Below are 21,956 nucleotides of genomic sequence, written 5' to 3' on the forward strand. Positions count from 1 at the left end.
AGCAACGATGTGACATCTGACACGTAATTTGTAGGAAACACACACAAAGCGCCAACGTCACCTGGCACTAACACAGGTGTGAAGATGGCGTTCATACTCGAAAGATGTAATTATTCCTTAACACGGGAGACAGATTGAGCAGAGTTCACTGATCTCTCAGCTTTGCGACCACAGTCTGACTGCCCCCCTCAGAGGATGAGGAGCACCGACCCTGGCAGTCGGAGCGGAGGACGTGTCTCCTGCCACACGTGGCCGCTGCTCCCAGCACCCAGCATCGAGTCTCGTCACCGACCGCGCGCTCTTGGTCTCCGTGGCTCCTGCGTGAGCTCGATCCGGCGGAGGTGAGAGACAGCGCAGCACCTGACCCGCTGTTCGCCTGGCTCCATCTCTCTCTTACGAATTTCCCTCCCCTTTGTCCTAACGTCTTTCTCTCTTCTATTTGCTTGGCTTCTCTAATTGCGGCTGTGCCACCGTGGGCAAGTAACTCTACTCCCTTGTGGCTTGTGTCTGCGGCGGTACAATAATAAATAGCACCTGTGTCTTAGGATTAAGTTGTGTACATGTCTGTGTGTGTACATGTGTTAATGTCAGCACGTGTGTGTTTCAGTCCTGGTGAGGCTACACACGTGTGGGCTGTTGTGAGCAACACCACTGAACAGATGCAATTTTGTGAGCTCCTTCAAATGAAGAGATAGGAAGGAGAATAACTTAATCACAAAATGTACCAGGTAGACATGGAAGAGAGTGGGTACGTACCCCAGGGCCTGCTGTCTCCTGACATGAGACGGAGAGTGGGTGACTCAGTGGGCAAGTGTACTTGTACAGAGGGCACGGATGGTGCGAGAAGACGCGCGTGTCCTGTCACTCTCGGGCACAAAGGCTGGGAGCTGTGTGCAGAGGCACCCGTGACTGCTGTGACCCCCACAGGGCACAGGAGTGGGAACCCCAGGCTGCTGAGTGGCAGAGGGACCCCAGGGTCCGCATTCGAAAAACCGGGACGTTCCCTACGCGTTTGCTGGTGCCGGGCGCTGCCCGCTGGTTTCCTGTGGGTGCTCTCACCTCCTCTGGAAGGGAGCCTCACGATCAGGGTTTCAGAGGTGAGGACACGCAGGGTCACCGCCTGGACCCCGCACGCTGTGCCCTGCTTCTTGGAATGGCCACGTTCCCCACAGCTGTGAGGGAGCTGGGTGCTGCTGAGAGGGGAGTGAGACGCACACAAAGCCGGTTTCCTGCGGTGCCGCGGCTCCCAGAACCAGGAAGCACTGCGGCGGCCCGGGGTGGCAGCCAGCCACAAGCTGGGCCACCTCCTCTGGGGACCGCCAGCCACTGAACCCCAGGCACCGCCCTGTCCTCTGTGACGAGGGGTGAAGCCTGGCCGGCCTTGGCAAACCGCAGGGGTCAGTCTCCGGAACAGATGCACTTTTGCGATGTGGTTTGCACTTGCCACGGTGGGGGCCACAGATCCACAGCCGTGGATGTCCAGAACCTGAGTGCCACCCCCACCCCCGGGTCCTCCTGCTCTGTCTCTGTCCTCTGTCCATTCTCTCCAGAGGCTGGGAGGAACGCAGTCTCTCTGTCCATCTGTCTGTCTGTCCTTACGGCAGCATAAAGGATGGCGGCCACGCCTCCCAGGGGGCTGCCGGGCACCGCGAGAGGGGGTTCCTTCCCCTGCTTGGCTGACACATCCCACTGTGTGGATGGGTCGCTCTCTGGCTGTTCACCTGTTGATGTTGCAAACTGCCACTTTTGCAGAAATCTCTTTCAAAAGCAAGTGACAGCCCAGAAAGGAAACCCTGTCCCAGCTCGTCCGGCCAAGAGCTCCGCACCTGCCGCCTGCATCCGGAGCGTGCCTCGGCCGGCCTGGTGCAGGAACCTTCCGGGGGCCGGTTAGCTCTGCTTCTCCTGTGACCACGGGACGCGGACTGTCAGTCTCAGCCTGGTACCAGCCCCCTTTGAAGCCAAGCACATGCAGGGCTAGTGCTTAGGCGAGGCCCAAGGAGGCGGATTAACCACAGGCATGCATAATTTATATGAGTTTGTGCAGCCCTGAAAGTAGGCCAGGGCGTGTTTTAGGAAGCAAAGCGCGCCTGATGACTCGGAAACGCTGCCCGGCGAGGTGCGCTCCGAGGGAGGCCTGCGCAGTCGCTCCCGGCCGGGGTGGGGCCATCGGAGCTGCCAGCCTTCCCTTTGCCCGCTGGACTTGCCGCCTGCCCTGCAGCCGCCGCTGCCTTGGCCTGTTCTCAGGGCGGCTGACTCGGACTCCACACCCTGCCCTGGCCGGGGCCCAAGGCCGCATCGTGGTGGGAGACCCTACGACAGATCCGAACCCCAGCTCCACAAGCGGCCACGAGAGGGGCCTGGCCGGCCTTTTGCACCTGAGTGTGCCTGGCAGCCGTGTGAGCCATGGCAATCGGGGCCGTGTGCCTTTAAGAAGCCAAAATTAATGCAAAGCTTATTACAATCCCGGCGGTTGCTAACGCGCTCTCTCTTCCACTGCCCAAGTGTCTGAATTTCAGCTTCAGATGAGTGTGGCCTGCTGGGATTTGAGCTGCCAGTTTAATTAGTGTTCAGTAATTTCAATAATGAGTGACAATTCATCGGGGCTTTTAGGTCGGTCTTCTGTTCAGAAGCAAATCAATAATCCCCAGTTTTTCCCCTTCTTTAAAGACAAGACAGTGGCATGTGAGTTACATCAGACGAGAGAAAATAAATGAGGGGAGGCTCAAGTCTCTCCGCAACTCGAGAGGCAATCCGCCCTGATGGCGTGGGCAGCTCCTGGTTTGTTGATGTTATTGGAGGAGCAGAAAGGTCATTAGTAGCTGGAAAGAGGCCCTCGGATTCTCACAGTAAACAGTTTGCCCCGGCTGTAACCATAGCGATTTGGGTAAATGAACACAGGTATACGGATTACTACTGAATTCCCCAGGCTGCTGGTATCATTGCCTCCGAAGATATAAAAACAATTGAGGCTAATTGTATGAGAGTGAGTTTATTACAAACACAAATGGGAAGAAACAGAAAGGCAGGGCCGTTCTTCGGGAGACCCCCCCCACCCGGCCACAGCGCCTCCGTCCCCGCCTGTGCTCCGGCTTCTCTGGTGCCGGATGCCCCCGGGCTGATCACCCAGTCCCCAGCGCGTGGAGCCCTGCCTGCTGCTGCCGCTGGGGGACACGGGGCCCAGCTGCCGGTGGTGGGCAGTCCCCGGGCCTCTGCCGTGGCTTCAGTGCCGCCGGAGGCTGCACCACCGGGCGGGCAGGTGCTTCAAAGCCAGGGAAATGCGTTCATCCAGAGAAGGCGCAGGGGTGCCTCGGCTTCCCCCGGCAGCGGCCGCAGTGGCCAGGCCGTGGTGGGGACCCTGCCGGTGGGCTGGGGCTGTGGCTTTTTTGTGAACTAGCATGAGCGCTTTTGCTGCGGCTACAAAGCCTGCGTCTTCACGAGGTGTTCTGATTTGCGGTATACAAACCCATTAAAAAGGCACAAATGAAATCCCCAGCTGGGAAGGTCAAGTCTAATGAGCTGGGCTGTTGTGAGGAGTGGTCGCTCACAGCATCCCCCGTGTAGGCCAGAGGTGCCGCCGGTGAACAGCTGCTTATAATTACGATCATCTGACACTCCCACTCACCTCCGGTGCTGTTTTCTTTCTCACAAGAGAACAGATTAATTGTATATCAACTGATATACATAAAAAAGGGTTTGATAGAAGGCTTAATAACGTAACATTAAATAGGCAATCCCACTGAAATTCTAATGTGTGTATTCTTAATTAAATTCCCCGGCACCGTCCGGCCGGCCGTTCCTTCTGCACCCACGGAAGAGAAAGCCAGGAACGCTGGCGGGGGGGGGGGGGACGGAAGTGTCCGGAAACCACGCTGGGCTCCTTTCAGGCCCCGCCCACGAGGAGAAGGCTGAAAAGACAAGACACACAGGCAAAGGCAGTTGGCGAGGCGAAGGTGAGGGCCCCGAGCCGCTCCTGGAGTCCCGCAGTGGCCCCGGCCCCCCCTCGTGAGGGAACCTGATGGAATTTCCACGGCTCCTCCGCCCCCGGTGAGACAGGCACAGCTGCCTCCAAGGAAAGATGTGGCTGAAGGGAGACCAGGAGCAAGAGAAGAAGTAGGAAGAGAAGAAGTAGGGGGAGAGGAGAGGGAAGAAGGGGGGAGGGGGAGGAAGGGGAGGGGGAGGAAGAGAGGGGAGGGGGAGGAAGGGGGAGGGAGAAGGGGGGGAGGTGGAGGAAAGGGAGGGGGAGGAAGGGGGAGGGGGAGGAAAGGGAGAGGGAGGAAGGGGGGAGGTGGAGGAAAGGGAGGGGGAGGAAGGAAGAAGGGGAGGGGGAGAGAGAGGAGGGAGGAGGAAGGGGAGGGGGAGGAAGGGGAGGGGGGAGGAGGAAGAGGAGAGGAGGAAGTGAAAGAGGAAGGGGGAGGAAGAGGGGGAGGAAGAGGAAAAAGGGGGGGAGGAAGAGGAGGGGAAAGAGGAGGGAGAGGAAGAGGAGGGGAGGAAAAGAAGGGGAGGGGGAAGAGGAAGAGGGGAGGAGGAAGAGGAGGGGGAGGAACAGGAGGAGGAAGAGGAAGTGGAAGAGGGGGACGGGGAAGAGGAGGAGGAGGGCAGTGAAGGGGAAGGGGGCAGCTTGTGCAGCAGGGCAAGGAGCCCTGGAAGGGGAAGGAGCGGAGCCCAGCGGCCTGGGATTCCCCCTGGAGAGCAGGTGTCAGGCAGAGGGAGTAGTGCGCGGTCATTCACGGACCGCCTTGAAGCGGCTCTCGCCCGCACGCTCTGCTGCACCCCCAGCAGCTGCCCCAAACCCGCACCTCCGGTCCTCCGCCAACGGCCTCATTCTATGGGGTTGGGGGGTGGCAGATTGGCCTTGTGGGCGGGAAGTGCCTCTTCCGCTACAGGGAGAGGAGATGAACCAAGGCAGGCGAGGGGAAGAGCTCTGGTCCAAAACGCACGCGCGGGACGGATGAAGTCAGAGCCCTCGCCGAGTCTTTGAGCGCGCGGGGTGTCTGGGCACGGGGGTTACAGCGTGATGTGAGAACGGGGGCAGCAAGTCTCAAACGGCTGAGCTGCCTCGTGCACTGCAGTGGTCTCCAGGACCACTCGGTAGGGCCTGAGGACAAGGAGGACTCCCAGGAGTGACCCATACAGGACTGCCCAGCCTCCAGTTGGATGCCAGCACCATCAGAACCGGCGAGAATCCCCCACACGGCACCGTCTACTGGAGCTCGGCTGGAGCTGGGCAAACCCAGGCTCTCCCTTGTGGAAGCCATGGGACTCTCGGGACACCTCAGTGGCTTGTTCCCTCGCCTGTCCATTTGCCAACCATTCACGGGGCCCGATGCCACGCCGACACTGCCATGCACCTGCCCAGGGAAGCAACACAAGCACCCTGCCCTCACTGACCTCACATGACCTATCGTCATGCAAGAGGAAGTAGCAAGCTGTGGCACGCGTCTCAGAGACGAGCGTGCCCAGAGCAGAGGAAGCAGTTGGCAACCAGGGCAGACAGAAACACAAGGGCAGAGAACTGGAGCTGAGGTGACTCAGGCTTGAGATGGCTCTGGGGAGGAGAGCCCCCAGGAGACGGATGGTGGAGGAGGGTCCTGGCCAGTTCTGGCTTCACAGGGCAATCTCTTGTGGGTGCCCGGATGGTGGGGGCTGGCTGGACGCAGGATGCCCACAGAGGCACTTGGAGACAGTGACCAGGAAGTGAATTGGCAGCCACCTGACCAGGGTCTGTGGCCGCAGGATGGGAAGCCAGGGCCAGAGCTGGGTTATCTGTGCACGGAGAAGCGAGACACTCCCTGGGGAATGAGGGCAGCACTGAAAGCTGGGCCTGAGCCACTAAGGTGGGGGGGGGCAAGTCTCAGCAAGAGACGCTGACCAGACATCAGGGGCTGGCGCCCAGTGGGCAGTGACGAAGGCTGGGTGCTCACGTGAACACCGGAAAGCCAGGGAGGAGGTCTGCACAGCACAGCCAGTGCTGGGCTCTGTCTGTGGGCTCCGTGTCGCTGTCAGTGCAGCCTGCACCTGGGCAGGGCACCTCACACGGTATGCCCGTGAGCTCCGTGTTGCTGTCAGTGCAGCCTGCACCCGGGCACGGCATCTCACATGGTGTGCCTGTGAGCTCCGTGTCGCTGTCAGTCCAGCCTGCACCCGGGCATGGCATCTCACACGGGGTGCCCGTGAGCTCCGTGTAGCTGTCAGTGCAGCCTGCACCCAGGCACGGCATCTCACATGGTGTGCCTGTGAGCTCCGTGTCGCTGTCAGTGCAGCCTGCACCCGGGCACGGCACCTCACACGGTGTGCCCATGGACAACTACATGCACACACACATAGACACATGTGGACACAAATATACAGCCTTATGCGCATCTACAGGTGAGTACACATACATGATACAGCACAAATTCTCATACTAAAGCAAACAGTTGTGTGTGCATGCGTGCAAACCCAGACATGTAGATACCTGCATTCACAGACATGTGTAGGTTACACAAACACACAGGAGTACATAATACACGATACATGTACATGTATCCACACACCACCACATACACAAATGCAGGACACACACATGTAAGCATGTGCACACATGCACACACATGCATCGTACACACAGAATCTTGCAGGTCTCCGTGCTGGCCAGGAAAAGCACTTGGAACTCACATGGTGTACGAGATCTCTCCTATCAAATGCACGAGGGGCCCAAACCCGACAGCCGCGGTTCTTCAGCCTGCTCGAACTCTCCCTACTTGTTCTGCGTGGAGCCCGCAGGGTGCTCCCCTAAGGAACACTGACACAACCCTCAGGGGCTGCTCATTCGCAGACACACACATCCTGAGCTGAAGCAGCGGGGTCGGAGCTGACCTGTCCTTTCTTGAGACAGGCCGGAGATCCCCTTCCTAATGGACTTTCACAGGAAAACAATTCCCTTCCTCCTCAGGGCCCAGGAAAGGCAGGTGCACCCTCCAGCCCTCCACACTGGTTCCCTGTGCCCTGGCCTGGAGGCTCCATGACCAGTGCCCAGTCCCCTTAAGGGCAGGTGGCCCCCCATGCCACGTGCACAGGCTGGGGACTGCAGGTGAGCCCCTGTCACTGTGAGCAGCTGGGCACCCGCTGGGCCCTTGGCAGCACTGCCCACTCTCGGCTGTCACGGACCGGGTCCTGCCTGTAGGCAGGTTTTCCACGCACCTGCTCCTCTGCATCCTGCGAGCCCACTTCCTGCCTGACCTGCACCTCCACAGAGCTCCCAGACCCTGAAGTGGACCCAGCCTGAGCTGGCTGTCCCCCCAGACACTCCCTACGGTCAGGCACAGGCTGCTCCCTCCTCCCCACCAACACCGACGGCTCTCATGGACTCACAGACCTCATGCTGAAGACAGCCCCTGAGTCCAGGTCAGGGCCCAGGGGCCGGGCCGCTGTCCACGTCACACCCGCGGCTGCGGTCCATCTGCAGGTGTCCCGGATTGCTGGTCCCCAAACCCACAGATGCGACGTCAGGGGAAATCAATGGGACCAGGGCTCCGCAAACCTCAGGCAAGAACACTGCTGGGTGGAGGCAGACAGCACCGTGCAGCCGCTCTCGGAAGGAGCCGAGGCCGTCAGCGAGGAAGCCTTGGAACCGCACAGATACAAGGGCGGGAAACCTAGGTGTGAGCGAGTCCAAGGGATGCTCCCGCCTGAAGGAGCGGCTGCCCCATCCTCGGCACTGCTGTCTGCGGCTCCTGCCGCCGTCTGGTGTGCACCCGCCGGCCATGCCCAGGCCCAGGCCCAGGGGCAGCCGTTCCCGGCACGGAGCTCTGGGCGTGGCAAGGCACTGGACGGGTCCTCCCCAGACACATCCCAGAGACTCTTCACCCAACCTGGTGGAAGTGCCATTATTGTCCCATTTTCCAAATGAGGAAAGCGAGACCCAGAGCAAACAAAAGCCATCCGAGGTCACCCAGACGGTGGAGCCTTGACGCTGGCACTGGTGTTGTCCAGCAGTTTCTTTAGACCGCACCTTGCTTTAAGTAAATAGAGACATTGTGTCCACCCAACATCATCACTGCGGCTTCAGAGCCTCCAGGGAAAAATCTAAGGTGCAGAATAAATAGTGAGGACTTAAAAATGCAAACTCCAGGGGCCACGTTGTGGCACAGCAGGTAAAGCTGCCGCCTAGGATGCTGGCATCCCATATGGTTCAAGTTCTGGCTGCTCCACTTCCGATCCAGCTCCTACTAGTCTGCTAGTGTGCCTGGGAAAGCAGTGCAAGATGGCCCAAGTCCTTGAGCCCCTGCACTCGCATGGGAGACCAGGAAGAAGCTCCCAGCTCCTGGCTTTGGCCTGGTCCAGCCTTGGCCATTGCAGTAATTCAGGGAGTGAACCAGCAGGTGGAAGATCTCTCTCTGTCTCTACATCTCCCTCTCTATATATATAACTCTCTGCCTTTCAAATAAATAAAAATAATAAATATTTTTAAATGCAAACTATAAAACACAGATTTTAAAATGTGCCACAGTGCACTGGGGTGAAACTGGACAGGGGTGGACTGAGGGCTCTGGAAACCCAGCCTCGCCTTCCACCTGGCAGCCCACAGAGGACACAGGCCCCCCGGGGCTCCAGGAGAATTGTGAAGGCAGCCCCCCAGGGCGCTGCAGGGCCCCTGGGCATCCTGCTGACTTGGCCAGCGGCTCTCCTGCAGTTAGGGCTCTTGTGAGCCACCTCACCCGACAACCTTGCCCTCTGGCCTGACCGCCTTGCTCCTTCAGGCCCAGCGTCTTGGTCTTGTCTCAGCGGATGTGACGGCATCTAGGACCTCCCCTGCCAGCTCACCTGTGCAGCACAAAGACACTGCACACCCAGGCCCAGCAGGAAGCCTCCCCGAGCTCACGCTGAGGGCCACTGCCCCAAGAACAGGCACTCACTGTGTGCGAGGAACAGCACCCACTGGGTGTGAAGACTGGAATGCCTAGTGTGCTTAAAGACACGAGCACCTACTGTGTGTAATGAACAGCACCCACTGGGTGGGGACAGAGGTGCCCACTATGTGCGAGGCCCTGGCCTTGGTGTCGGGGTGACACTGATGGCGGCAGCTGATTTGGGGAACACTCGGGGGCCCCCTTGTCAGTTCCTGCCTGGCTCAGTGCAGCGAGGGCACCTGAATGCCTCCTGCCTTGCAGGACCTTCTGTCTTCCCATCGCTAGGCCTTTCCCTAGGCGACAAGGCAGAGTCCAGAGAAGTTTCCAGAAGGAATGCCCGGACGTCAGAGCCTGACCTGGGCCTCAGCCAGTCCCACCGTGGAGGCCACCTTGTGTCCTCTGCGCTTCTGTTTGTCACCCAGAAACTGCACGTTTGACAGAGGCGGTGCCCACGTCGTCCAGAGTCCATTCTCACGCCTCCTCCATGCTCCCATCCGGCCTGCCTGGGCTGTGTGGAGGCAGCCCAGGCACCATCCAAGTTAGCCACACTGTGGGTCTCCCAGCCGGACCCTCGCAGGCCGCATACTTTACGCAGGGACGCTGGTCTGCGTGCCGCCCCCAGGTGGGAGGGGGCGGGGAGGATTTCCCCAGGTGAGGCTGCAGCCCGTGGGGGCGGGGCAGCATGGGGACCAGCATCCTCCTTTAAACTACGCGGCGGCAGCCCTGCAGGGCCACAGCTGGAAGGTGAGAGCGAAGGTCAGGCCAGCACGTTGAAAACTCACTTTAAAATACTGGGACCCCACTCGGGCTTCCGGCAGGGCTGGCCCCTGCTGAAGAGGGAAGCGCAGATGGAGAGGAAGCCTGCGAGCGCCCAAATTAGACTGGAGTTGGCGCTGGGGACTCGGCCTTGTTTTTCAAAAAGAGGAAGGCGAGTGCTGCCCAGGCAGAGCGGGCAAGCGTGCTCTCTTTCAAGTCTGCTCGGCGCGCCGCGGGGAGCTGGCAAATACATGCGTGTTGTGAACACACACGCATGTGGGCATGGCCTCCCCCTCCTGCTCACACGCAGAGAGCCCTGTCTTCACGGGAATGCGGAACGAAGGGCGCTCTCTCCACTGGAAGCTGGACGCTGACTGGGGGCGCAAGGAGCCCAGCACGTGACAAACCGGCCACAAGCGGGGTCAAAGGATCCGGTTTCATGAGCTGAGTCCCACTGATGTCCTGTGCGTGGCTGTTAAGTCCCAAATAGTTCATGATTTTTTTAAATATCTGCCAAACAGAACAATGAGACCCTTTGAAATCCCCCAGTGGGCAACTCCTGAAGCCACAATTTACAGCTATATATATCATCTGACGTGTTAACCAGGTGTTCCAGTGTTATTGTTGGAAATTCTACCTTGGTTTAAATCAAATGAAGAAAAGCCAAAAGTCCAATTAAAAGCCCACATTGCCTCTTGATCGAGGGCGGGTGCAAGACATCCGTTGCAGTTCAACGGCAGAAACCTCATAAAGTTCTAGGCCATCCTGGATTCTTCCCCGCTTCTGATTTCATGCTAGATTCTCACAGCTCACTGGCATTTCCTGGTCCTAACTGAGGAAGGGAAAAAGCAACAAAGCTAGACTAAATCTAGGCCTTTGTGGCTTCATTTTGTAGCATCCTGAACACCCTGGCTGAATTTGACAATTGAGTGTTGCCACGGGATATTAAAATGGTGCAGTGGGCCCACGGAGGTGATTATTTCATAGGCTGTCCCTTTAATAAGTTCCATGCCTCCCCTGGCCCGTCCTTGCCAACATGTGTCCACCGTATTTAACAGTCCAGTGACAACAAATTTATGTTGCTAAGCTCCAGAACGTAAACCCACCCCAAACACCTCCCCCAGCTGCCGCTGCAGACGCTGACCCAGGTGATACGGAATTCAGTTGTTCCTACAGAGGTAATTATTTCCAGACTTACCCGCCTGGCTTTGTCTTTCGCCATTTCCGGGCTGACCCTGACACACGGGTGCTCCACGGGCTGTGGTTTCCCACTTCCACGGCGTGGCCACCCCTTCTCCTCCTTGCAGCCCCCACAGCTCCTCCTGTTCACTGCGCTCCCTCATACCCGCAGACAAGCCTGCCCCAGCCCGGGGGAGCCTGCTCGGCCTGGAAGCGCGGGCGCCCCCTCGCCTGGGGTCACGTGGCTTTTCCAGGGGACAGCAACAAGGCCCCAGACTCTCCTCCCAGGCTGCACTGTGCTAAGTAGGATAATCGGCTAAATCAGATCAATTTTTTGTGTTTTTGCAGAATTTGTGAAACTGAAAAAAAGTATCAGCTCCAGCACATCTGTTCTCCTTTCCGCTTTATTTAAGGAAATAATTCTTGCCAGATTTTTACCCACCCATAATAACGACACCATCTTACTGATGTGGTCTTCAGCAGCTTCATTTTGGCCCTGTATCTTCTCTCCAGTTCGCAGTGAGTTTGCTTCTTGGCTGGCACAGCATTACGACTTGGCAATCAAGGGGGGGGGGGTGGTAGAGGCATCTGGTCCCAGGGCTGTGCCTTTTACTAACGTCTTCCTTACACTTACTAACGTCTTCCTACACCAAACCGCGAGAGCGGAAACATTGCTGCCCCCACTACCACACTTACTGTCGCTACTATTCTCGGCGTAGACGACCCTCACCACTTCTGCACTTGAGGGTCTCACTGGTGGTCACCCTGGATTGTTTGTCTTTATTCTTAATTAGCTACTCCCTTGTTAGCTCCAGGACGGGGTGGGCTCTCCCAAAAGTCCACGCTGCAGCCAAGGAGCCGGCCTCTCCCAGCGGTCGGCATTTGGCGACGCCCAGCCCCTCAGTGAGGCACTGGGCGGTGACCAGGGGTGAGGACCCACCCTGGCCGTCCCGGGCCCCTGGTGCCCTGTGGATGAGGCAGAGGCGGAGAGGAGGCAGGAAGGTGGGTGGATGCAGACCTGCACCCACGGCACCACACAGGCCAAGTTCAAACACAAAGCCGTGGAAGGCGGGTGACATCAGAGGGCGTGGCTGAGCGGGAATGCTGACAGCGCCTGGAGGAGCAGGTGAACCAGGTGCCCCTCGGCTGACTCCTGAAGACAGCAGGCAGCAGAGAGCGTTGTCGCGCAGGCCGCCTGTGAGAGGTTGTGTCCTGCAGTGCTCACAGCAAACGGGGTGGCAAATGCCAGTGTCCCCACTATGCCTGGGGCAGGGGGCAGACTATGGCACTGGCACTCGAGTGGCTTGCAAGTGTCACACTGTGGCCACACTGGCCCAGTCACTTCTCTCGGCTGACTTCTTGTGGGCCATGTCTTCTGAGAGGCGCCGGGACTCCTGTGTGCTGTGCAGGGTGGTCCCCAATTACAGAGCCCCCTGGAGAGCATGAAGTCCCTGCTGGCCTGGAAGCCCCCTGAGGATGAAGACCACAAGTCCTGAGAAGGACGCTCGTGTCACCAGGGCCAGCGTGCCCCCTTCCCCACACTCACAGGAGGGGGCTCCTGCTCACAGCCAAGCCCTCCCAGGGGGTCCACAGATTCCTGGGGCCCGTGGTCGCCCCATTTGGTGCTGCGTTCTGTTCGCCCGACGGCCCGCAGCAGGCCGACGCAGACAGGAACCTTCATCTGCCACGAAATACAACAGGGCAGAGGGTCATGCAAGCAAACAAGACTCTGTCTCGGGCACGTCACACCTTCCAGAGTTGGGACACACGGAAAGTGGGCAGCCCGGGATGGAGAGAGCTGCAGGTGTTCTGCCACGCCCGTCTTCTTAGGCTCGCGTTTCCTGGCTGTCCCCACACCTGTGAACTCAGCCTCCCAGGCTGTGGCCTGAGCTCCGCCCTGGCAGGACCACCACCCGGACCCCGCCGTGTGCTCCTCACGCAGCTCACGTCTGCCTTTCCCAGCTCCTCGTCCCAGACCGTGCTTGGGGGGCCCCCAGACGCCCAGAGGGCCAGTTCTTGACCAGTGCCTCCCACCTCTGCACGGGGCCTGGGCTGCAGGTGGCTGCGTTTTCCCAGTTAGGAAAGACTTCGACAATGCATTTGAAGAAAAGGCAGGGCCCTGCCCTGCCGTGTGCACAGGTGAGCCCCACAGCCAGTGTCCAGCCAGGGGTGGCCCCGGGCAGGGCAGCGTCTGCTGTCATCCCTGGTTCTCTGCAGGTGCCTCCCTGGGTTCAGTCGGGGCCCTGGAGGAAGCAGAGGATTTGTTGCTCTTGGCCGGCACCTGCACTTCGTGGGTGCTCAGGAAGAGGAGAGAGACGGCCAGAAAAGATGCTCACTCTACTCTCATACCTGAGCCCAGAGCATGCTGGGAGAAGGCAGCTGAGGGATGGACACTCCAGGGACCCCGTTCCTCCTGAGGGGTCCCAGAAGAGGGCCCCCAAGTAGGCCTGCAGTTCAGCCATGGGGCCCGATGGGCACGGGCTGGGAGGGGAGCTCCTGGGGCACCGTGTGGGCAGCAGGGTTCCCCGTGTGCCCTTATCTGGTCTGAGTCCTCTGTCCCCTCACCCTGTCCCCTCCTGGCCAGCCTGGTGTCTCTGAGGATGACCCTGCCCAGTCTGCAGATGACCAGATGTGTGCAGCGGGGCCGGGCACGCCCAGGCAGGGCGGCCCCAGACCCTCTGAGGCTCCGTCTTGGGTGGGTTCTTCCTGGTAGGAAGGAACAACTGTCTACACTAAGGGCCTAGCTCCCCCCACCCCCAGGCTGAGTCCCCTGAGGCTTCTGAGCCACTCTTGGTGGGTGCTGGACACCGGTGTGGCCCTGGGGGTCCCACCATGAATGGAAGCTCCCTGGGGAGCCTGTGTCTGAGCTAAGCCGTGTACCCTGTTGCCCCCTGGTCACTCCCTCCCCCTGCTCATCCACCTGCCCTCATGGTGGGGAACCAGGGAGGGAGAGACACTGAAATGAAGCAGCTCCCCGCCTCAGTGCGCTGACCCCCACAAACAGCACTTCTGTCCCTGTGGCTCCCGGGGCATTTAAAGTCTTGGACCGTGAAAACCTGGCCAGCCAGCACCTCTGACCAGAGCCTGGACACGGCCTGGGAGCTCTGGGAGTGACTACAGCCTCCCCGGTCTCCCACAGCGCTGGCTGGGGACTCTGAGCCTGGCAGCCTGCAAGAGCCCTCATTGGGTGGGCTGTGGCCCCCAGCCCAGGAGAAGGTTCTGTCCCCAGGAGACACAGGGCTCCTAGTCCCCCGTTCTGCAGGGGGCTCCCCAGGGCGCTGCCAGTCAAGGCCGGGAGGTGGGCAGGTTCCCTGGGGTCCCCACGGTCTGAGGTTCCAGGGACCAGAGCCTTTGGGTGAGCCGGCCACCCTGCCAAGGCGCAGTCTCGCCCCCAGCAGGACCCCTGCCCGGTCCCCGGGGCTCATTAGCGGCCAGCACGGGCCCACGTGGGCCGAGGTGGGGGCGTCCCCAGCGGCGGAGCAGGCTGCGGGCTGTGGGCTGGGAGGCACGGCGCCACCCGTAATGAATTTAGATGATATGCAGCCGCCTCGCTACTTAATTCAGTCGGTGGCCTTGGTGTTGGGAGAGAGGAGCCAGGAGCCGAGCTCGTCGCCGACGCGGTGTCGGAGCCGCCCCGACAGCGGCCCCGCCGCCCCCGGCCCTCCCCGCCCGGCCGCCGCCCCTCGGCCCCGGGGCCGGGCACGGTCCCCCGCCGCCCCGACAAGGCGGAACACGCGCGCGGGCTGGTGTTCCGCGTGCCCTGCTCTGGGTGGTCTGGGGACCGGGGCTGCTTCGGAGCTCATTTGCCTGCAAACGCCCTCACCTTGTCAGCGCCAATAATTATCCAGTCGGTGCTACTCAGAGCTGCCATTCCTTAAGATTGGATTAGATTGAAGAGGCAGCGGCTGGCTCCTCTGTGCATTTTCTCAGTCAGTTAGCGGAATCACTGGGGGCCTGGCGCGGGCCTACAGCAGAGCTACACTAACTTTCTCTCCCCTTCCTTATTACGGAGCTTAATAACAGCAGGCAGTGTATTAATATGTAAGAGATCAAGAGATTATTGATTAGAGTCACTTGCCTAATATCCCCCGTCCGTCATGTCGTGTAGCAGGCCTTTCATGATTCTGTGTGTCAGACCATTTAAATATTCATGACCGAGTTGCTTTGTACCTCCACGGCTGAATTTCTAATTAATCTGTCAAAAGAAATACAATATGCCCGCAAGCCTTATTATTACAAGGGTCAGCTGGAACAGAGATGGCCTGGTGAGGCCTAAGGGGTAATTAATTATAACAATGCAGTGTTTACCTTGTGTGGTACCTGCAGCCTAAATGAGTGCTAAATTAGACTCCAACCACTCCAGCCCGCGTTTGAAGCTTCCTGAAATGCCAGAGTAGATCATCGTGATGGGAGGAGAGTGCAGAGAGCCTCGCTGTGTAACAACATAATCAGCAATTATAGCTGCGAAATGGGGAGAAGGAGGAATTTTATCTCATTAGGAAAGCCCAAGTAGAGAGGGCTTTTTTTCTGTCACCAGCTCTTTTCTTTAGAATTCCAGTGATTCCTCTAAAGGTGAGGGATCTCAAATCTAATTCCAGCGCAGAGAGCTGGCCTAATTAGTGGTATACTTTGGCTAAAATATGAATGACATTTGTTCCGGCTTGCAGCGGCCTGTTAATGGAGGATGTCACGGCGAGGCAGTAAGTGTATCATTCTTCTGTCAATTTATTTCTGTCGTTATTGTTTCTTTATTTCCTCTGCCACATTATGGTCACTAATTCCTTCTCACTTTTATGAGATTCTTAATGTGGGCCTTTAATGAACTCCAAAAACTCAACCACAACTCTGAAATTAAAACGCTAGGCTGCTGTCAGGGCGGCGAGACGCGCACAACTCACGCCGTATCACTCCTCCATCAATTTATTTCTGCCATGATTTTTCTTTATCCCCTGCCACATTATGCCCACTAGTTTAATTCCATTTTTATGTGACTTGTTAATGTGAATTTTAGGTGGCTTTTAATCACCTCCAAATTTGTAGAATATCACAATAAATCATAACTGTATCCCCTCTTATGACAATTTATTTCTGTCATTATTTTTTATTTCTCCTCCCTTATTACAACTCCGAATTTCATCTCCTCCTCTGTGACCTTTACATTGTTGCACTTTAAAAAGAAGCACATAGGAAGTTTGCTCCTGGCCCGCAACTAGAAGACGGAAGCCATGCACGGGGCCTCCGGGCCTCGCCTCCTCCCGGGCCCACAGGTGTCTGCACGCCTTGCCCGTCCCTCAGGCCGGTGAGCTGTGTCTCCAGGGACCGGGGCTTTCTCCGGGGGAACTCAGACAAGAGAGAGAGAAATGACGGAACAGGTGCTGTTGGCAGATGGACAGCTCGGAGACAATGGGTTGGGTCCTGGAGATCGCGCATTTAATTCCGGCAGCCGGGGCCCAGCGGCCGTGCAGCGTGGGGAAGGCACAGACCCTGCAGTGGGTGATGAGCTGGGCTGTGCTGCTCGAGTGTGCGCCCACGCCCAGCTGGCAGGGCAGAGGTGGGCAGGGGGTCCAAGGACAAACCCGGCCCCTCCCCCTCAGCTCTGTTTGGACGACCCAGGAAGTGGGAGTGAGTTTACCTTTTAAAATGGCTGGAGAATAAAGTGAAAGACCTCTCCTGTGATGTGGGAAAGTTCAGAGAAATTCTAATTCCAGCGTCCGGGGAGAAAGCCGCACTGCCCACGCCTACCCGGCCGTCCACGTGAGGCCGGTTGATCGTATCACAGGGAAGAGAAATCACTCAGCCACAGCCAGTAGCTCATCCAGAGGACCTGGGCAAGCACCCGCCATTCCACGTCCACAGAAAGTGGACCGCGCCTCCAGGAGGCTCTTGCCGGCCGGGGCTTCCTTGCTCTGCTGCTCCCCAAAGTACTCCGTATCAGCTCTGCCACGGGGGCCACATGAGGACCAAAGGCCCTGAGAAGTGGAGACGCCCAAGCAAGGGGCTGTCCTCCACAGTCACCCGGGACAGGAACACGTGGTTAAATCCTGCAGGAGGGGTGATTCTAGGACAGCCCTTTCCCGTGGGAGAGGGCGTATGGGCCTCCTGGCCCGGGTCCGACCAACAGGTCAGTGTAATAAACTCGCGGAGCAGATGGCAGTGCCAGGTAGCGCCCGGCAGTGGGAATTTGAAAACGCCTCACTTGAAAGAGTGAAATCCTTCCCTACGGTCAGAAACGAGGCCAGGGTGCTCCCCGCCCGGCTCTTGGTCAACGTTTTGCTGAAGGTCCTAGCTCGGGACCTCAGGTATGCGATAGAAATCAAAGGCTGCACTTTGGAATGGAACAGGTAGAATGACTGCCGTTTTAACGTGTGGCCATCTTGCGAGGAGAAGAGCTTAAGGGATGCACAGACAAGTATCAGAGCTAGTCAACAAATTCAGCAAAGGTTTCAGAAGGCAAAATTTGGGTAAAACTATCAAATATCATTGTATTTAATATTGTATGCCAATCATGTTTTATCTTTATTTTTTATATCATATTAATTATAAGTAAGCTATTTACATCAGCACCAAAAGAATAAAATATCAGACATGAATTTTACAGAGATGGAAGATTTATACATCATAAACTACAAAACTCACTGAAAGGTATTGAAGAAGACCTAAATAAATGGAAAAGCATTACGTGGTGATGGATTTGAAAATTTAATATTGTTAAAATATCAATGTTGCCCAGTTGATCTGCAGAATCAATGCAATCCCTATCAAAATCTCAGCTGGATTTCTGGCAAAAATTGATGAACATGCAAGGGACTCAGACTAATCAAAACAACCTTGAGGAAAACAGTTTGGAGGAATCGCACTTTGCCATTCAAAGCTTAAAACACAGCAAGTTATCAAGGCAAGGCGTTACGGCTGGAAGTGTAGACACAGAAGCAGCGGAATGGAATCTCAAGTCCAGAAATGGGCCCAGGCATTTGTGGTTGATTGAATTTTCAATGAACGTGCCAAGATGGTCCAATGGTGAGTGAATGGTCATTTCAACAAGTGATGCTACAAAGGGACTTCCAACTGTGAAGGATGAGTTCCAACCCCTGTCACACCATACGCAGAACAAACTCCATCAAGAAAGGAGCTAAGGTATAGAGCTCTTAGATGCAAACACAGGTAAGATGCTGCGACCGTGGATTAGGCAATGATTTCTTAGCTATGACACCTAAAGCACAAATACCAGGAAAAAATATATACATTCGACTTCACTAAAAACTTCTGTGCTTCAGGGGAGACTACCAAGAAAATGAAAAGACCACCTGCGAGATGGGAGGAAAACTTGACAATTCACGTATAGGGGTCTCATATCTTGAATTCAGGAAGAACTATGTCAACTCAACAACCAAATCACGAATAACCAAATTCAGAAAGGTTTGAATAGATATTTCGCTAACGAGTATAAGAAATAGCCAACAAGAAGATAAACGGGTGTCTCATTTGTCATTAAGGGAGTTCAGGTAGAAACCACGCTGCACACGCCAGAATGGCTGTAATCAAAGGGCAGAACATAGCAAGTGGTGGTGAGAACGTGTGAGAACAGAGCCCTTGCACCTTACCAGTAGGCACATAAAATAGAAAATCTGTCACCGCAGCCACACTGGAGAAATCTGCCCATCCTTCGCATGCCTCAGAAATTCTGCTCCTGCGTGTTTACCCTAGCGACTCAAACGCAAACACGGAACCTTCACAAACCTGCAGAGCAGCTCCACGTTAGTCAAAACCTGGAAACGGCCCCAGCGTCCATCAGCTGCCGAGGAGATACGTACCACGTGCTTTGCTCAGCCATGAGAAGGAATGAAAAACTAGCACGCACACAGCGTGCGTGACCCGGGAAGACACGCCTCGGAGAGAAGCCAGAAACGAAACGTCTCCAGTCGTATGATTCCGCTCATTCGCGATGTGCAGAAGGAACCCAAAGGCATGGGAAGGGGATTAGCGGTGGCTGGGGTGGGGGAGCAATGGTGGCAAGTGGTTTGGGGTGTTTTGGAGGCTGAGGAAAATGTTCCAGAATTAGAACATGGTGATGTTTGCACAAATTGGTGAACACACTAGAAACCACCGAATGGCCCACGGTAAGAAACGGGCTTCAAGGTGTGTGGATATAGTGCTGGGACTATACGTTAGACACTGTGCAATCATACGCTCAAGTTACAATGCACGTTGTGTGCCTTGCGCCCTGTACTCCTCCACCTGAATATCTCGTCCTACTCCCGGCCCCGTGCGTTAGTCCTGAACACGGACTCCTTACTGCAGGGTTCTCGTAGCTCTGTGGCTTCCAGCAAGCCCTCGACCTCCGTGGTTTGCACTGTAGGAAGCAGAGGCGTTGAAATCAGTGAGGTCAATGAGGAGCTCATTCACAGGATCCCAGCCCTCGGCTTCCCCACCTAATCCAGTCACTCCGTGCCCTGGCTTCAGGGAGCCCGTGCTTCTGTGATGACCTTGAGAGCACACACACACACAGATGTGTGCACATACTCACAGACACATAGATTCATACACAGACATGACCATGCACCTGCACTCACATATACACGTGTACGCTCACACACAAGCACACTTCAGTGTAAATATTCCCCAAGTTGTACAATTTTTCAAATATGAGAAATTAGATAATACAGTACACACCTATACACATTTACCAATCTTTTCCCGTATTTCTCCCTGCACTTACTTGTCCTGTGCGGTTTGAAAGCTGGAAGCCACATGATGCTTAGTTTATAAAACTTCACCTTAAAGTTCCCAAGAGCAAGGGGTGTGCTTTACACGGCCACCATGCACATCACAATGAACGCACATGACTGGGTGGTCTGATGCGCAGGCTCCACTCACACTTTCCTAATTATCCCAACCACGTCTTGTGTAGGACTCGGTTTCGTCTCCCACTTGCTTGGGTTGTTTTGTCACTTTGGTTTGTCTTGAAAAGTCAACCTCCTTTTATCCATGACGATGGCACCTTGAGGCGTCCAGAGCTGGGGGACGTCCCACAGGCAGAACTTGTCCGAGTGCCCCCTCCTGGCTTGTGTAACGCTTACTCCCAGCCCTGCTTTCTCCCGAGGCTGCAAGTTCGGCTTAGAATCAGGTGATATTTTAGTAATTAAAAAACATGAAGATGCTTTTGTTTAGGCAAGAAAATTTGGAAGATAATGAAAAAAGTTTTTATTTATTTATTTATTTGAAAGACAGAGCAACAGAGAGGGGCAATGGGGGAGGGAGAGGGGGAGAGAGGGAAAGAGGGGGGGAGAAAGAGAGGGAGAGAGGGAGAGAGAGAGGGAGAGAGGGAGGGAGAAAGAGGGGGGGAGAGGGAGAGAGGGAGAGAGAGAGAGAGAGGGAGAGAGAGAGGGAGAGAGGGAGAGAGAGGGAGGGAGAGAGAGGGAGAGGGAGAGAGGGAGAGAGGGAGGGAGAAAGAGAGGGAGAGAGGGAGAGAGGGAGAGAGAGAGGGAGAGAGAGAGGGAGGGAGAGAGGGAGAGAGGGAGGGAGAAAGAGAGGGAGAGAGGGAGAGAGAGAGAGAGAGAGGGAGAGAGGGAGGGAGAAAGAGGGAGAGAGGGAGGGAGGGAGAGAGGGAGGGAGAGAGGGAGAGAGGGAGGGAAAGAGGGAGAGAGGGAGGGAGGGAGAGAGGGAGGGAGAGAGGGAAAGAGGGAGAGAGAGGGAGGGAGAGAGGGAGGGAGAGAGAGAGAGAGAGAGGGAGAGAGGGAGGGAGAAAGAGGGGGGGAGAGGGAGAGAGAGGGAGAGAGAGAGAGAAAGAGAGAGGGAGAGAGGCAAAGAGAGAGGGAGAGAGGGAAAGAGAGAGAGAGGTCTGATGGTCTGATTCACTTCCCAAATAACTGCCACAGGCAGGGCTGGGCCAGGCTGAAGTCAGGAGTCAGAAACTCCTTCCAGGTGGCAGGAGCCGGAGTACTTGCGCCATCATCCGCTGCACCCCGGGGGGTGCATTTACAGGACGCTGGATCAGAAGTGGTGGAGCAGGGACTCAAGTCAGGCTGTCCCACAGGAACTGGGAACCGCCTGAGTCCAGCTTGACCCACTGACCTCAACACCACCCAGGAATGCCCCGCTCTCTCTCCTCCTCTGAAGTATTTGCTACTGCTTTGTTGTGTTTTATGAACATGCACTGGGTCGCTGATGTACACAGCCGTGTCTTTAAACGCACTTGTGTCATGTGTCTTCTGTCTGTGGAATGCCTGTCTCACGTCACAGACGGCACAGCCTTGTTCGACGGCTGCGCTCGGGTGACATAGCACATTCCAGTTCTGCCTGTCTCGGTCTTCTTTTCACCATACATTCTCTGTGCTATCACGTGGCTCGCCGTCTGCATTGCATTTAATTCATTTTTCTTAATCCATTTTTCTTCCAAAATTAAAAAAATGACCTATGATCACCATAAGCAGTGAAATACTATAAAGATGCGCTGGTGCCGCAGCTCACTAGGCTAATCCTCTGCCTTGCGGTGCCGGCACACCAGGTTCTAGTCCTGGTCGGGGCGCCGGATTCTGTCCCGGTTGCCCCTCTTCCAGGCCAGCTCTCTGCTGTGGCCAGGGAGTGCAGTGGAGGATGGCCCAAGTGCTTGGGCCCTGCACCCCATGGGAGACCAGGAGAAGCACCTGGCTCCTGCCATCGGATCAGCGCGGTGCGCCAGCCGTGCCGGCCATTGGAGGGTGAACCAATGGCAAAGGAAGACCTTTCTCTCTGTCTCTCTCTCTCTCACTGTCCACTCTGCCTGTCAAGAAAAAGAAAGAAAAAGAAAGAAATACTATAAAGATGCGAAAGAAAACAGAATCTGTGTGTTCTATGTTTTCCAGTGGCTGCAGGTGGCCAGTACCAACCAGTCCCAGTTCGTCTCCATGGCCTCCCGGCACTGAGCAGATGGAAAATTGGGACAAAACAGGTCCCACTTGAAGGCCACAGCTGCGGGTGCCAGAAACTCCCTACTCTGCGCGTCGGCCTCCCGTGGGCTTCTCTCTCTCGGGCTCCTCGCCCAGCTGGCACCAGGGAGCTCCAGCCTTCCCCACCTGAGCTCTGCTGACTCAGCTTTCTCCTGAGCCCGGCAGCACGGAGTGAAGGTGCTGAGTCAGGGCAGGCCTGTGAGTGTGG

Source organism: Oryctolagus cuniculus, chromosome 15 (assembly GCF_051225735.1).
Source record: "Oryctolagus cuniculus isolate XC-2025 breed Fujian yellow rabbit chromosome 15, ASM5122573v1, whole genome shotgun sequence".
Taxonomy (NCBI): Eukaryota; Metazoa; Chordata; class Mammalia; order Lagomorpha; family Leporidae; genus Oryctolagus; species Oryctolagus cuniculus.